The sequence below is a fragment of the Vulpes vulpes genome, chromosome 3 (genome assembly GCF_048418805.1).
Source record: "Vulpes vulpes isolate BD-2025 chromosome 3, VulVul3, whole genome shotgun sequence".
Lineage (NCBI taxonomy): Eukaryota > Metazoa > Chordata > Mammalia > Carnivora > Canidae > Vulpes > Vulpes vulpes.
The window spans coordinates 68,997,861-69,010,810 of NC_132782.1; the positions used below are offsets into that span (position 1 = coordinate 68,997,861).

General features: G+C 42.0%; 1 protein-coding gene across 5 annotated transcripts in view; it reads right to left on the reverse strand.

Annotated features, from left to right (window-relative positions):
* Window positions 1-12,950, reverse strand: part of SEMA5A (semaphorin 5A) — a 472,307-nt gene that overhangs the window by 254,936 nt on the left and 204,421 nt on the right. The window lies entirely within an intron of this gene.

Consider the following 12,950-nt stretch of genomic DNA (forward strand, 5'->3'; position numbering starts at 1 on the left):
AGCAAAGCATCTGCACTTGGGTGTGATTTACAAGCCAGAGGCGCATTTTCCTTTGGGCTCTGGCCTCGGCTGAAAATCACGCAGCATTCACAGGCTTCATCAAGGGAATACTGAATGCCAACAAGACCATTTCCTGTGTGTGCTCACTGGCAAGAACTGAAGACTTGAGAATCACAAAGCCCTCCTGGGGATCCAGGACAAACACAGCGGTACCAGGAGCCCTCCTTAGAGGTGAACAGTCTAGGTCCCTGTCTTCAGGTTTCTATTTTGGCCCCATGATCAGGCATGTTAAACACATACAGGACTTTCTATTTTTTTTTAATTTTTTATTTATTTATGATAGTCACACAGAGAGAGAGAGAGGCAGAGACATAGGAAGAGAGAGAAGCAGGCTCCATGCACCGGGAGCCCGACGTGGGATTCGATCCTGGGTCTCCAGGATCACGCTCTGGGCCAAAGGCAGGTGCCAAACCGCTGCACCACCCAGGGATCCCCATACAGAACTTTCTAGATGAGAAATCTAGTTACTTCTAGGGCTTGCTGGCATTTTTTTTCCTAAGGGAAACCAAGAAATAGCCACCCTTTAGAAACAGGTTTTTCACAAGACTGTTTCACAAGACTCCTATGATATGGCCTCCAGCCTAGAGTCCATTTATTGTAACATGACAGCATTGGAGAGCAAGAGAATGCTGCTTCAAGAGCCATTTTTGCAATTTTTATTAGCACATTTTTAATACCACAAAAATACTCTGTGAGTTGCCTGCCAGTTGTGCCTCGCCTTATCATTATTCCTGACAATTAGCCATGTTATCTGTCATTTTCTTCTTGGATTTATGATTTTGAGTGATATCACACTGACTAAAGAGGCACATGACAAATGTCACATCCACAAAGTCATTGGTATCGCACAGGAATAATGTCTTTTAACAAAAGCAGATGCCAAAACCAGATTTAATATGGAAATATGCCCACGTCACATAACATGTCCCACACAAACACCTTTGTTGATGTGATTGAGATGGATTATTTTCCAGGAATGGCTCTGTATAGCACTTCTCTGCTACCAGTTATTGAGGGAAAAAAGGTCATGGATGGAAAGCTGTTCTAGTCCACATAGAGGAAACCAGGGTTGAGTGCTATAGAGACTTGTATTTGGGCTTTGAAATTTTAATATGTGTCCTGATTCTTTTTAGAAGTTTCTATAAATTTACTCATTTTATAGCCAAGTCATTTAAAAGAAAACACTTAATTATAGTAGAATATGTACAAAGCCCTGGAGCTATAAAAAGTTGTTAATAAATGGTGTGCTTCAGGAGTTCGTAATTCAGTTAGGGAACTAGCGCTAGTATCTTTAAGCACAGTGTCTATGAATAGAAGATCTTTTTTTTTTAAGATTTATTTATTCACGATAGACAGAGAGAGAGAGAGAGAGATTGAGGCAGAGACACAGGAGGAGAGAGAAACAGGCTCCATGCCGGGAGTCCGACATGGGACTCGATCCCGGGACTCCAGATCGCACCCTGGGCCAAAGGCAGGCGCCAAACCGCTGAGCCACCCAGGGATCCCCTGAATAGAAGATCTTTACAGGCATTTGTAATATTATAGGAAGTACTCACACATAAAAGCAAGAGATGATGGGGGCCCTAGATAAGAGGAAAGGAAAGATCTGACTACATATGTACAGTCAGACTCGGGATGCTATGGTGCCCCTAGGCCATATTCCATGTTGCTCATCCTCTTGCCCACCATGCCTCATCAGTTCTGTTTCTGGAAGAGGGAGCCAAAAGCTCTTTTGTCTGCAAAGCACACAGCACAGTACCCTAAATGTGGGAGGCCAGAATGAATGATGCAATAATGAAAGAGCAATGGTCAGTGAATTCAAGAGAAGAAGAATGAACAATGAACAATGAAAGGAGAGAGGGTAAACAGAGAAGAGAGAAAGGGACAGTAACTCAAGAAACCACTGGCAGGTGTCTTTAAATAGAACTGTAAAAATATCTGCTCACAGGTTAACACGTTTGGACTTGGCTTCACCCATGCCAGAGAGGCTTTGAAATGTTCTCAAGCAAGTACTTGACAGGTGAAAGCAGGTATCCTAGGAAAGTGCCTGGGCCACTGGTGGGCAGGATGGGGGCGGGAATGTTAGCTGTTGGAAAGCACCAGCATACATGCTAGGTAGCGGCTACGTGAATGGAAGGAAGATGTGGTGGGGGAGCCTCAGGGGCCTGATAACCAACTGGAGGTGAGGCTCAGGTAACAAGCTGAAGATAACAAAATCTTTCCAAGACCGAATGAAGAGGAAGATGATGATGACAAGACACAGGCATCAGGAGGTGAGGGTGGTCTGAGAGAGAGAGAGGACAGTTTCAGCAGCAACAACAGGAAAGGTCACTTGTGAAGGATGGCCCCAGAGCCATTGCTGAGCATGGCTAACATCTAGAGGTGCCTGGAGAGCTCTCTAGGTCAAGAGCTTCATCACACAGGCAGGAAACTCATGCCCAGGGAGCCCTGCCAGGGACTGAGTCCCCGCTCCTGAGTGTCCCTCTAGGGCTCTCTTCTCCCAAACTTACAGCTCCCAGAGCCAGGCACACATGTTGACTCAAGGGGGGGAAGAACAGGAGGTTTCATGAGGCCAGAACAGAGAGGCACAGGCTGACCTTTGTGCTGGAGGGGCAGAAACATGAGCCATGTAAGGGGAGAGGGGGCTGCAAAAAGACATTAGAAGAGCATCAGTGAACCTGTCTCTCATGCGTGAGTCTCTCTTTTCTGTTAGATGAACGGGAAGAGTGGCCAACAGCGACCAGGATGAGGAGACGCACTTAAGATTTGGTTCCTACACTGAGCAAGGAGGAGGGCTACACTGCTTCCTAAAACACCGTCGAATAATAAAACAAGGCACACAGACAGGGAAAGACAAGTGAACAACATATAGATTTATCACTATTGTTCCCTTTTCTGTATTTTAATTTCCAAAATGCTTCCAAGGGATTTTTATGGTCAGCACTAGATCACAGTTCAGTGATCTGCACATCCTCTTCTTTCTTTTTTGATTTTCCTGTGCATTCCCCCAAGTCTGGCTATCTTGACTTTGCATATCACACAGCCTCTACCTGACGGACTACCATGAAGGCCTGGGGAGAAAGCTCCAGCACCAACTCATCCCTAACTGAGAATGCGCCTGTCCCAACACCCCTTCTCCACCACTTTCCTGGCAAGATCAGGGGCCAGAGCTCTCTCCTCTATGCCAAGACCAGCCCTTCCTCCTCTGCTCATCCCACTTCTTCCCTCTCCTTTGGTCCCTTCCCTAAATCACCTGTTCTCTCTTCTAAAATCTCCCATGTTACCAGGCTCCTTCCCTCTGTCTGGAAGTATACACAAATTCCCTCATAAATAAGTAAGTAAATAAATAACCTTTCAAAATACATTTTCCTTACACTCTTGTTATGACGGTGTCAAACACCCAAGACAAAATGTATAGTAAACTCTGAGCCTGTGCCTTCTTTGACAAACTGTACCTCAGTTTCACATGTGCATTCCAACAACCCCTTAAAGAATATGGAATCCCAACTCTATACAGCTTATTTCAGAGATGAGACAAAGAGATAAAGCTTCCTAATGCAGATGGGAGGCAACTGTGATCCTGATAATCTTGCTAGTAAGGCTGCATAAAGACATTATGAGAAAGGAAAATCATTGTATAACCTCATTTAAGAACATGGCTGACCCCGATGTTTCTATCAGCAATGGCCACAATAGCCAAACTGTGGAAGGAGCCTCGATGTCCATTGAAAGATGAATGGATAAAGAAGATGTGGTTTATGTATACAATGGAATATTCCTCAGCCATTAGAAACGACAAATACCCACCATTTGCTTCAACGTGGATGGAACTGGAGGGTATTATGCTGAGTGAAATAAGTCAATCGGAGAAGGACAAACAGTGTATGTTCTCATTCATTTGGGGAATATGAATAATAGTGAAAGGGAATATAAAGGAAGGGAAAAGAAATGTTGGGAAATATCAGGAAGGGAGACAGAACATAAAGACTCCTAACTCGGGGAAACGAACTAGGGGTGGTGGAAGGGGAGGAGGGCGGGTCTTGGAGGGGAATGGGTGACGGGCACTGAGGTGGACACTTGACGGGATGAGCACTGGGTGTTTTTCTGTATGTTGGTAAATTGAACACCAATAAAATTTAATTAAAAAATAAAATAAAATTAAAAAAAAAAAGAACATGGCTGAAAACATCGCTAAGGAGAGCTGTGTATTAGCAAATCATACACACACACACACACACACACACACACACAGTGTTTCATATGAGATAGGGTCTATTCCAGAAAAACAAAATGGATCAACAAGCTTAATGTCAGAAGTCTTAGCCCCGCCTTCAGCCCAGGGCCTGATCCTGCAGACCCGGATCGAGTCCCACGTCGGGCTCCCTACATGGAGCCTGCTTCTCCCTCTGCCTGTGTCTCTGCCTCTCTCTCTGTTTCTCATGAATAAATAAATAAATAATCTTAAAAAAAAAAAAGAAAAGAAAAAGAACCGTTAGGGATACAGAAAGCGAGAAGAATAGTGTCAAGTAAGGCAGGTGAGGACAGTCTGACCATGAGGCAGGTGGTAGGGAACAAGCTCAGCAAAAGCCACAGAAAGGTCAGGGTGACAGAGGAGAGCAGGGGATGGCACATAGCACCTGGCAGGTTGAGGATACAATTTTCTTTCTTAAGAACTTTCTTAATAGACGCTCTTTTCTCCCAAATAATGGGTTTACCTTTTTCATCTTTTTCTCTTCTGATCTTGCTGGGAAAAAAAAAAAAAAAAAAAAAAAAACACTTGATAAAACGGAACATAAACATGGCAGCCAATACCACCGTGTTTGGAAGTTAAGTAGTAACATGAAGCCTGTAACTTCAAATTCAATATTTTGTAGATAATTTTTAATATTTGATAGCAATCATTCTAGTTAATCCATTCTTGACACAAATAGGGCTTTTTAAACAGGGCCTCTGGCAATGACTTTCTATTGCATAAGTAGTTGCAAAGATACATTTGTTCTTTCTCTTACCACTATGTAAGCACCCATATGATTGTTTTGCAAAAATTTTTAAAATTTTATTTATTTATTTATTTGGCAGAGAGAGACAGAGAACATAAGCAGGAAGAGTGGCAGGCAAGGGGAGAGAGAGAAGCAGGCTCTCCTCAAAGAACCTGATGTGGGGCTCAATTCCAGGCCCCTGGGATCACAACCTGGGCCAAAGTCAGACACTCAACTGACTGAGCCACCCACGCACCCCATTTTGTAAAGATTCTACTAAAAAGTATACTGATCCAATTTTAAAAAGAACCTAGTGTTGGGACGCTTGGGTGGTTCAGTGGCTGAGCATCTGCATTCAACTCAGGGCATGATCCCAGGTCTTAGGATCCAGTCCGGCATTGGGCTCCCCACAGGGAGCCTACTTTTCCCTCTGCCTTTATCTCTGCCTCTCTCTCTCTCTCTCTCTCTCTCTCTGTCTGTCTCCCATAAATAGATAAAATAAAATCTTTTTAAAAAGGAAAAAAAAACCAGTGTTACAGTTTTAAGAAATATCTTTTATGAAAGTGTCAGCATTAACAAATTTGGTCCCAATGATGGTATAGATAAACTAGAAAGTTAAGCTTACAGATTCAAGTTAGTCACCCCCTACCTAGCCCCAGAAGAAGATATAAAATCTTTTTAAAAAGAATAAATGTTACTATCAAATAAAGATCAAACACTCTAGAGATACTGAAGGTAGTCATGTTTATAAGCCAAGAAGCTTTTGAGATCCTGATAAATAAGTATCACAGGGGATTCTGGTGTGGAAGCCCAGGGCAGGTCCAGAACCTGACAGTCACTGGGAAAACCAGATCGATGGCCCCTGTGAGAGCTGAAGCCTACAGCACTTGCTGTCAGGAGACCATGCTGACTGGTGGGCAAACCTGAGCAGTGAAACCTTTCAGGTCAAATAAGATTGGCTCCGGGTAGCCTGTTCCATTCTTCACACCAAACGTCAGTCAATTAAGGAGTCCAGAAAGCAGGACTGAGAAACTTCTTTGGAAGCCTTGAAACCCATACTGGAAAAACCTAACAGGTAGCTTCCCAGGCAACACATGACACATTTGAAAAGTAATAAGACGAAAGAAAAAAATCAACATCCTCTTCATTTTGAAAGTGAATTGATTCCCAGCGATGTATACTGTTAAATAAAAACTGCCACCCACTCAGTTTAATAAATAATGCATCGATTGCCTCTGCTGTTGTGATTATGAATAACAATGATCTACATGTCAGTTAAGATCTAAACAAAAGAGTGTTCCCATTGCCACCGGTTAGGTTTTATGTTCCAAGGGTCTTGGTACAATGAAGGCAGGAGAAAATGTCAATAATCATGCACTGATCAGCTTTATTAAAGCAGAGAACATTCTGGAAGGAGAAAGAGAGGATACAGGCAGAGTCTTTCGGCTGGATGGTTCAGCAGTCTAGGCCACACAGCTCTGATGTAAGGGGACAGGACAATGTCCTGAAAACTCAAGAGTTGGGTCCTCACCTTCCCCAGAAGGTCATTCGTGCTGGCTGGAGGAGGAGAGGTGCAGAGTAAACTCTTGGCTGAGCATTCTAGAAGTTCTCCTTGCCTGACCTTTCCCCAAGTTGTGAAAGAAACCATTCTACATCAAAGATACCTATTACTCTTTACAGGTGGCATGCATCTCCCTTCCATGGACGTCCTTTTCAGCTTCAGTGCATTACATGACCAATCTAGCAAGACAATCTTAGCTAAACCATGATTGGAAAACAAAGGAGTGGAATTTTTAAGAAGCCATAAAAAGAAGAATAGCAAGGCAGGTCAGTGCTGATTTACTGCACCGTCGCTGGACCGCTACCAATTTTCTTCCTTTTCCTTTCCCATCTGCTTTTTTCAGGCATGTTCCTCCAACCACGATCATTCAGAGCAAGGTAAGTGTGCTTCAGGCAGCAGGTCCTAGCACCCCATGCCATGTTTCACCCCCAAAATAAGATACATCCAGGTTTTCAGTTATCTGAGTCCTGCCTGAAATCCTTGAAGGGATTAGAATAGATTTCAGTTCTAAGCCTCACGTGTTTGTCGAGTGACAAGCCAGGGAAAACACTTCGCCAGGGAGGAAAGATGCAAGTTCATCATCATTTATGCTTATGAAAAAAATATATATCAGAAAAACTGATGTCTCCTATTAACACTTTTTTTTTTGGTTGCTGTCTATATTATCAGTGTTTACTTAGTTTCAGGAACTATAGTAGATACCCTTACATGTTAACAGTGCCTTATTTCATTTAATGTTTATAATCCTGTGAAGCTAGAGCTATAATCTTTCGTGCAGAAATAAAAATTAAAAAAAATAAAAACCCTGAGTTTTTGACAAGTTACACATCTTGCCAAATGTAACATAAGCGGTAAGCAGCTAAGCTGGAATTTAAACCCAGGATAGGACTAGGGCAGTGTTGCCATGAGGTCCAAATTAAAAATCAATTTTCTCAAGAATGTATAAAGTACATTAATCCTTAGCACCTAGTAATATATCAGCATGGATTAATCTATCAGAAATGGTAGCTGCCACCCACCGAAAGAGAGCAAAATTAGATAGAATGGAAGAGGTGGTAATTTTCAGATGGGGGGCAGGAATGTTCCAGTGCAAGCTGCCTATTGGGCAGAGCACAGCTGAAAGAAAGAAGGTCCCAGAGAAAAGCAGAAAGAAACCAGGGTCCTTCACAGGCAATAAGGCATCCCATGGAAGAAGATCCCAACAATGGAAGATACACTGTCATTTTTTCCTCCAAGACAGGTCCTGTTTACTACCTCAGCTAATGCAGAAATATGCCAATATTCTACTCACCTTACTTTAGCTTTCTAGAAAGACTGAAAAATACCAGGCCAATTTTGTTTCTCCAAATGTAAAGACCAATTAATTTCTCTATAACTGCTATCTAGAACTCCACAGAGTCAAAGTAGGTATAGTAGGACAGGACACTGGCTATCCTGCAATCCACCGCCCAAATCTATAGCTTATAAAACTAAGGGCAAAGAAGTTACATGACCACCCAAAGTTACATGCCAATGAGGATGAAGTGGAAAATCCCAAGTCCAGTGATTTCTTTGCCAATCTATATTCTTCTCCATCACAGCACTAGTAGAAAATCCATCCAAATGGGAATACCATCGTGTGGTCTCTGAGCACACAAAACTTTCTGAATCATAGTATTTTCAAGGGCCTAAAATGTCTATATCTTGATTTAGATCTCAATATATTCATCTGTATGTTGGTATAAATTACAGGTACCGTGTGTTTATTTGCACATATATACATATATAGATATATAAATATGTATATTAAGTGTATTTTTACATATACATTTATACCTGAATACAGATTTATATAGTTATACATGTATCTAGAGACATCAATATGTTCATTTGTATATATACGTGTGTGCATATGTAAATACATACATTTACACATATGTATTTGCAAAAATGTATATAAGATATATATATCTGTATATATACATATATATGTTAAAGACACTAAATTAGAGGGAAAAAATCTCAAAAGATTGCTACAGGAAATGATCAAAATGTTCAATTGATATGGCTTTTTTATTTTTTTATTTAATTTTTTAAAGATTTTATTTATTTACTTGACATAGAGAAAGAGGGAGAGAGAGCACCAGAGAGCACAAGCAGGAGGAACAGCAGAGGGAGAAGGAGAAGCAGACTCCCTGATGAGCAGGGGGTCTGATGCCACCACCACGGGGGCTCCATCCCAGGACCCTGGAATCAGGACCTGAGCCAAAGGCAGACGCTTAACTGACAGCCACCCAGGCACCATCAACTGATATTACTTTTTAAAACTAAAACAAAAATATTCAGTAGTAACCAATTAGGGAAAGTAAAAACATTTTTTTCCATAAAGCATTTTTACACCGGTAAAAGCAAAAAGGATCCAGTACACTAAGAAGGCGTAAAGCATCTTTCATTTCCATTTTTATTTGTAAACATGACACATAAAACACAGAGTTTTGAAATGCTAACAGTGCTTTTTCCCATCCTTTCTGTGTTCAATCATGTATCTGCTCAACAGGGGTCAGATGCTCCATCAAGCCTCTTCATATGTTTCCTCTGCAATGACATTTTAATACTTAATCATTCTTTCATAGGTTCACCACTGCAAAAATCCACTAACTGCAAGTTTTGCAAAATATCTGTGCTCTGGAATTGGGTTCTTCTAAAGTTCACTGCTCCACCTCGGACAGCTTGCCAGGTAGATTTCTTAAGAACCCAAAGAGCTGTGATCGTGCACTTTTTACTCACACTATTCCCTGATTTGGGTGTTCTCCACTCAAACACAATTTGAAAGCCACAAGTGTCATTTAAGCTCTGTTTTACAGCCTGGAAGCCCCATTATAATACAGATTCACAATGTAAACAAGCATTAAATAATAGCCACAAATCTGTTAAAATTATAGGAAGGAAAGCATGCACTATTCCTGTAAGGGCAGGACCGGACAGCCTACCTTGAGAAGGTGGCTGTAGATAAAGACTGGCGGGGGGAGGCTGAGGACATGCTTCACCCTTCAAAGAGATTCCTGCGTGAATTTCAGACATGTTGCTTCTCCAAGCTAGATTATCGCAAGATAATATAGAACTGATAAATGGTTTCTATTTTTCCTGGGTAAATATTTTAAGAGAAATCTTAGACAAAACTTCATTATAGTCAACCACCATCTTCATAACCAACTGAAATGTACTCCCTTTCTGAATCAATGGTGGGATTCACAATTTCTACTATTTCCCCAAATCTTCATTTGTGTGCATGATCTTCTGGCCATACCAGGAAAACCTGTTCAATCTCAGGATCTAAATGCCAATGGGGCCCAAGAAATTCTGAGTCATCCAAGGGTTACCTGAGACACACCTGGCAAGGCGTAAAGAGAAGTTTCTGGAATGTTGTCAGTAAACTAGTTTTCAAAATCTGCCTGGCAGGCTGGCGTTGCCTTCCCTTTTGTTTATAACTTTTAAGATCGTGGAAACCTCCTATTTCATTAAACCATCTGGAGCAATTATTCCTGGTGGCTGCAGGATAAGAACCAAGCTGATAAGAAGCAGGATTTTATTGCTGGATAACTCACACAAGAAGCAATTTCTATTCATCCATCCATCAAGACAGATTTTTTTTTAATTTAAAAGATTATGCAAATGCATATGTAAACTAGGCAAGACCTTCAAACCCCTGGACTGTGACCAGCTTTGTCCTCCAGGCCCGGACATGTGTTCCAGGGCTGCCCTGCCCCTAAACTCTGTGTGACTTTCCTACAGGAAACTGTGCTGGTGCAGAAGGGTCTTAATTTTGCCTTGTGACCTGCGGCATATGACTACAGGCTATAAAATCTAATTGCAAAATCTTAATGTTGTGCCAGAGGACATTAAAAAGTAATTTCCTTCAGATTTATAACTTGAGAATTACAAATGATGTTAATGTGACTCAAAATATAAAAATGAACTGTTTCTACTCAACGGGCACTTAGATTATTCCGGGAGTGGCCACATGCTTGCTATGTAAGCAGTGATGACCAGAAGTCTGAAGGGCACAAATAAAGCCCTTCATGCAAGAAAGTCTCCTTGCTTGAAGACATTCTAAATAAGCCTCAAGATGGTCTCTTTGCCAAACTATTGATTCTATCTATTCACCTGAGCTAGAACATTTTCCAAGACCCACCCAGATTCTTCCAGAAACTTCAGGATTCGGCATTAGGGTGATATACACCCAACTGGACAACACAATTATTCATTTACATAGTCAACAAACAGTTGAGTACTTGCTACTTGGAAGACCCCGCCTGAGTACTGGCCAGGATACAGTTATATAAGACAGACTTCTGTCTTCAAGACATGTATAATTCAGCTGAAAGGGTAAGAAGATATACACAGAAGAGAGCGAAACTGAAGAAGAGGAACATGAGCTGGCCCCAAGAAAGTGTGATGGTAAGTGCTCTAAGGTAGCGCTATCCAGTGAAAATAATAACATGACCTACACGTGTAATGTCAAAATTTCCAGTAGCTATATTAAAAAAAAAATGCTAAGAAGCAGGTAAAATTCATTTTCAACAACAGAGTTTATTTAACCCCATATACCCAACATATTATTTCAATATGTTACCAAGTAAAAACTGCTTGGATAGTTTGACTTCATGTGCACATTCTAGGTTTTTGAATTCCTGTGTGTATTTTATACTGATGCACATCTCGATGTGGACTCGTCACATTCAAGAGCTCCACAGCCAAACATGCCTCCCGGCTACTCTCGCAGACGGAGTGGGGCTAAGGTATTAAGAACAGGGCTTCCTTGGTGATACCAATTATATCCATTATTGAAAAACAAATTAACTGAGTCTTCTCAGAAACAACTGCCATTAACTCAGCAACTGAATCAGAGACCACTTCCAACAAAACTGCCCTCTGTTCACCCAATTGCTGAGAAAAGTGACATGGTCCTTGGAGTTGAACTGACTTGGGTTTGAATATCAGACTCAGAGCTTTCAGCAGAGAGACTGTGAAGCCAAAGCCAGTGGCCTCATCCTTTCTTAACAGACTATATTAACAGGGAGAGAATAAGAAAACAAGAGTTTAAGTTGAGAAGAATTGTAAACCGATTCCCATGAAGCAGCTGACAGAGCACCTAAGGCACAAGAGGCTCCAGAACCTGGGGTCCCCACCCTCACTACTGCAGGCAGTAAAGGGTCATCTTCGCCTACGTCACAAGTCCACTGTGAAGATGGCCCTACTCTAGCTGGTGACAATATCCTGAGTACCAGCAGAATATCTGTCAATAATTTTAGCCCCCTCTAGAATGATACACGAGTTCATGTAAACCCTGGTCTACCTGTGAAGGCTGTAAGAGCCCTGCCACATTTAGGAAGGGCCACGAACAACTGTTCAAAACCGACTGAACAGATAACACTCTGGCAGAAATCTATTAATCAAGTGAGTGATTGTTTTGTAACCAGTTGAGTCAGCTGGTCTGGGGGGTGCAAACCCTGCAAATTCCAAAGAAAAGTTTGACCCTTGACTGACTCCTAGAGATAATCTCTAAGACCTTGGAATATCCTGCCTGATAAGATAAGAATACCTCTGCATCTCAGAGGGCCTTGGGCCCCGCCAGATAGAATGTACTAGCAATGCGATTGATGGTGGGGACCTTTGACCATGCTGCAGTCATGTGATCACTTGCACAAGGGTTGTCTCTGTCTGCAAGTTTCCACAGCCACAGCAAACGGTCTCAGCCTGGCGGTCAGCCCAGCAAACTTGCCTGCTCTCCACTTCTGCTCTCCCCAACACAGATACCGCAATGGTGCTGCCACCAGCACTTCACTAGACTCATTCTCACAGCCCCACTATGCTAACAGGATTCCAACCTCTCATGACGAGTCGGCCTGCTCTCTAACAACTATGAACAGGCTGGGAGCCACTAGAGAGGAGGGTGCAAGTTCATCAGTATCTGTGTTCTACTCTGGATTACGATAGCCCTCTCCAATGAATGTGCGTTGGCTAGGATGTCGAACATGGTTAGGATGTCGAACATTCCAAGGCACAACGCAGTCCCAGAAGCTACCTGCACCCTTCCTTAAATAGTAGCTCTCCATCCCTCTGGCCCCCAAGATACTGCCTGCATAATAGAGCTTGACAGCTGATTGTATTTAAGCTGGAGTTATGAACTATATCCTACCATTCTTTTAGTTGTTTTACATATGAATGAGTTTATACCCAAATAACATTGTGAATTTATTAAAGAAAGCTAACTTTAACATTTATGTAGTATAATTTTCAGTGTCTAGGCTCTGGAACAGGAATTGGCAAATGATGGCCCATGAACCAAATCAGGCCGGTGGCCCTTGCTC